Here is a 5570-nt window from a genome sequence, read left to right on the forward strand (position 1 = left end):
AAAGATGGGGATTTTAACATGAGATTCTATGGCAGGCGTGCCCATAGTCCAGCCAGGGGGCCAATCATGGCCCTAGGTCAGATTTTATATGGTCCCTGGCTCCTACCATAAAATGTATTATTTATAGTCAACAATCATAAACAGAATTAATAAAATGTAATTTCTCTTTTCACCATGAGTTGGAAAGTGAAATTACCAAGGAGTGCATAGGAGTTTTCTACACTCACACAATAAACACAATAGTAAGTGTCGTTTAAAATAAACCTGAAATGCTGATATTCAGCAGCTTCACTGAGGTTTCAGGTATGCCAGAGAGCTCAATCTTTTTTCTTTTTTTTACACAATGATTCATTGATTTTTTTTGGAACAATACAAACAGCAACAAATCAGCACAGCCAAATACAAACAAGAAGAAGAGGAAGAAAAAAAAACAAATACAGGTACATGAGTTACAAGTGTACATGTCTGGGTCAAAATATGTACAGTGTTCCACATTTAAAGTCAAGAGAAAGAAGAAAAAAAGAGGGAATACAGATATTAATTATTATGTTTAAAAACAAAATGTGGTCCCCCTTTATGCAATAGCACAGCAAGGTCACGAGGTAGGTGATCAAGCTAAGGCTGCCATATCCTACAGAATGCATCACAATTGCCCTTTATGATGGCACTAAGGCGCTCCATTGGCAGCACCTTGAACGTTTCTCTGTACCATTGTGTAACAGTGGGGTGCTGTCTCTGAATCCATTGAAACAGTACACATCGCCTCACTAAATGTAAAAGTTTACATAACAAAAGCATTTGTACAGAAGACAGAGAAAGCTCTTCTATAGATAGACCCAAAATGAACAGGACAGGGTTCAGTGGGATTGTCTGGTGAAAGATTGAGCGAAGCTCTATACAGGGAGTGCAGAATTATTAGGCAAGTTGTTTTTTTGAGGAATAATTTTATTATTGAACAACAACCATGTTCTCAATGAACCCAAAAAACTCATTAATATCAAAGCTGAATGTTTTTGGAAGTAGTTTTTAGTTTGTTTTTAGTTTTAGCTATTTTAGGGGGATATCTGTGTGTGCAGGTGACTATTACTGTGCATAATTATTAGGCAACTTAACAAAAAACAAATATATACCCATTTCAATTATTTATTCTTACCAGTGAAACCAATATAACATCTCCACATTCACAAATATACATTTCTGACATTCAAAAACAAAACAAAAACAAATCAGCGACCAATATAGCCACCTTTCTTTGCAAGGACACTCAAAAGCCTGCCATCCATGGATTCTGTCAGTGTTTTGATCTGTTCACCATCAACACTGCGTGCAGCAGCAACCACAGCCTCCCAGACACTGTTCAGAGAGGTGTACTGTTTTCCCTCCTTGTAAATCTCACATTTGATGATGGACCACAGGTTCTCAATGGGGTTCAGATCAGGTGAACAAGGTGGCCATGTCATTAGTTTTTCTTCTTTTATACCCTTTTTTGCCAGCCACGCTGTGGAGTACTTGGACGCGTGTGATGGAGCATTGTCCTGCATGAAAATCATGTTTTTCTTGAAGGATGCAGACTTCTTCCTGTACCACTGCTTGAAGAAGGTGTCTTCCAGAAACTGGCAGTAGGACTGGGAGTTGAGCTTGACTCCATCGTCAACCGGAAAAGGCCCCACAAGCTCATCTTTGATGATACCAGCCCAAACCAGTACTCCACCTCCACCTTGCTGGCATCTGAGTCGGACTGGAGCTCTCTGCCCTTTACCAATCCAGCCACGGGCCCATCCATCTGGCCCATCAAGACTCACTCTCATTTCATCAGTCCATAAAACCTTAGAAAAATCAGTCTTGAGATATTTCTTGGCCCAGTCTTGACGTTTCAGCTTGTGTGTCTTGTTCAGTGGTGGTGGTCTTTCAGCCTTTCTTACCTTGGCCATGTCTCTGAGTATTGCACACCTTGTGCTTTTGGGCACTCCAGTGATGTTGCAGCTCTGAAATATGGCCAAACTGGTGGCAAGTGGCATCTTGGCAGCTGCACGTTTGACTTTTCTCAGTTCATGGGCAGTTATTTGGCGCCTTGGTTTTTCCACACGCTTCTTGCGACCCTGTTGACTATTTTGAATGAAACGCTTGATTGTTCGATGATCACGCTTCAGAAGCTTTGCAATTTTGAGACTGCTGCATCTCTCTGCAAGATATCTCACTATTTTTGACTTTTCTGGGCCTGTCAAGTCCTTCTTTTGACCCATTTTGCCAAAGGAAAGGACGTTGCCTAATAATTATGCACACCTGATATAGGGTGTTGATATCATTAGACCACACCCCTTCTCATTACAGAGATGCACATCACCTAATATGCTTAATTGGTAGTAGGCTTTCGAGCAAATACAGCTTGGAGTAAGACAACATGCATGAAGAGGATGATGTGGACAAAATACTCATTGGCCTAATAATTCTGCACTCCCTGTAGCAATATTCTTCCAAAATCTAGTAATTAAAGGACATTGCCGTATGCAATGGTAGTAAGTCCCCACATCCATATCGCACATTACACAATGAGGAGAAATCTGAGGATGAACTTTATTTTAAAACTCTGGGGTACGCTGCAGTCTATATAAGATTCTGTAATGGCTTTCCTGGAGTCTGTTACAGGAAAACAATTTCTTGGCAGATCTAAAAGTTCTGGACCATGCTTCTGCACTAAGCTCAACTTTGAGGTCGGTTTCCCACCGAACCCTGGCCCTTATCGGTGGTTACAAAATTCAGAGACAATGATTTCCTGAAACATACAAAGACAAAACTAATTTAAAGACAAAATCTTTAATGAGCCAAAGCCGACACAAATGTGTTTTATCTACTTTCTAATCCATTTATCATAAATGTAACAATGTAACATCTTTTTATGCATCCATCTATAGAACGCTGCATGTTATATTCTAAATCTGCCTGTTCTTTTTTAGAAACCTGCCTGTAAAAAATAAACCTAAAGTATGTAATACATCAATGTAATCACTTTCAAGATGGAGAAAGCATAAAGTTTGTCTGTAAGTGACAGTTATGGACACCTAATATGATAAGGAGATTCTGCAGGTCAATTATCAATGTATAAAACTAAATGTATTGTAGTAACACAGGACACAAACACGGAAGCAAGATATATAATTAGGATTATATATAGTAAATATGAATAAATTATTGCAATTTCTTTAACCATCGAGAATGACTAAATCCTTCAGGACAATATCACATCAATGCACTGAACTCACTATGTTGTCCATCTAACAGAGTCTCCATATGTTCTCACTGTAATTTCGCCCTCATGACTGAATTTATGCTTGCGCTAATCAATCTGAATGTTCACGGGGGATCAAACGCATTTTACTCGCAGTACTCAAGTTGACTTACCTTTTTTTGAATGATGACTTACTCACAACGTGGAGGCTTAAAAATAGGCAAATCTTGTACTTAACCATTGGTGAATTGGCTGTGTGGCTCCAGAGATTTATAATTGCGAAATTGGCTCGCCATGTATGCACTGACTCCAGAGACGAGGTATGAAAATATATCAGGGTAAGTTAATAGCGGTTTGGTCTTTGAGGTTTCTACTCCACTGCCGTATTTCATACAGGTCCACATTTCCAATGCACGCTATTTTTTGCAAGTACCATCTCTTTGCATCCGGACACGATTTGTCTCAATAACATCCTTTTTCTTTTGAGCTGCTTTTAAGCATGGTTCGTAGCAATCTTCCTTCCAACACAGTTTGTTTTGATTCGTGGCCTTCAAATATGGCACCAAATTCCCACAATACGTTGCACCGTCAATTCCAAAGCCCTATATACATATTTTCCGCACTATAAGGCGCACTTAAAATCCTTTAATTTTCTCAAAAATCTACAGTGTGCCTTATGTATGCATTCTGGTTGTGCTTACTGACCTCGAACCGATTTTATGTGGTACATGGCACTCAAAAATCTGTCAAAAATTCTTTAGTAAGCATTTACTAAATGTAAAAGTAACACACCACTTGATGGATTGTCAGAGCATTACGGCTACTGTTCCAAGCCTGGCGGCGGAGTAATCAGGGTCCAAACTCCGCTTCAGGTCCTAAAGTCAAACGAACACGGCAGCATCACTGACAGTTAAGACTGTCTAAATTCTTTCATCTTTAATAAAATGATCAGTGTTGCTGCTTTACTAGGTGTAACAATTAAGTTTAACATCCAGGCATCCATGAAAACAGAATTTATTAAATTTAACGGAATTAGAAGTTAGCAGGAAGTTAGCTCGCTATTTTCCACCTAAACATGATATACCATGTTCTGACAGGGATTTCTGAAAAAATTAAATCGTACAGCTCTGCTATCACTTCCAACATAAATGAAGACAGAAAACTAAACAGCAGCGACGTTTGTGGGATTACTGATGTTGGGCTAGCTGGTATATAATGATGTGCTACGTGATTGCTAGCAACACAGCTATGTTAGCATAATATAAACGGTGAATCTGGAGGATAAACGCTAACCACTCGATAAAAGTTAATGTTCACCCGTTCATCGACAGTGCATCTTCTAATCTGGTGTGCCTTATGGTCCGAAAAATACGTACAATGATTTAAACGAAATCTTACTGGGAATGTTTCAAGTAATGCAGAGACATTTGTTTTTGGGAGCGCCTGGAAACTGTGAAAATATTTCAATGGAGTGGAAAAATACCCCGCTGAGTCATTGAACATCTCCTAAGTTTAAGGCTTTAATGTTTCAATTTTATTTTATATTTTGGTTTGCTTTGTCAGTTTACATGATAACAGCAGTTAGACGTTTTTGAAAGTATCTCAGAGGAAGTAAGTTTGAATTTGATTTAACCACAGAGGCGTTTCATAATATAGATCAGTCATTATTTCGTCGCTCAGTTGATTTCTCCCAAAAAGGCATATGATTGCATAGCCGTGAGACAAAAAACACTAACCAGCTAAACAAATCACACAAAAAATGAGATGAGGTGTTAAATACTTTATGCGTCCTTTATTTGGTAAATCTTTTTGTTACAGTACTTACATATGTGAGATGCCTCTCTGCCACACAGATGTATAGTATTTTCACTGTTGGTGTCACCAGCTGTTAAACAGCAGACCACAGCAAAATACACTGTACTTACCACAGCTGACTGTTAGAAAATGATATTGCTGCACACTTTAAACGGTCTCAGCTTCCTTGGGAAATTGCACCTGTTTACTGAACTGTGTTGGACTTCCCGTTCAGCCTGATGTTGATGCGGATGCCCATCTCATCAACATCCTGTCTCAGGGTAGACAAGGGTTGTGTAGCTGTCCTGTTCCTTTCTGAAATTGATCACCATCTCTCTGGTCTTCTTCACATTCAAAAGCAGATGATTCCTTTCAGACCACTCCAAAAGATTGTCCACAATGCTCTGTAAATTAAACTACCGGAGACTAATGACAGTATTTCTGTATGTGGCATGACCCAGAGTTGTATTGAAAGTCTGAGGTTGTACAAGGTGACTAGAAATGGAGACACCACAGCCCCGCAATACCAGACAGATCACTTCCCAGTATC

This window comes from Copadichromis virginalis, linkage group LG17, assembly GCF_057382275.1.
Source record: "Copadichromis virginalis isolate Kocher_CV1m ecotype Utaka linkage group LG17, C_Virginalis_male_GT1.1, whole genome shotgun sequence".
Lineage (NCBI taxonomy): Eukaryota > Metazoa > Chordata > Actinopteri > Cichliformes > Cichlidae > Copadichromis > Copadichromis virginalis.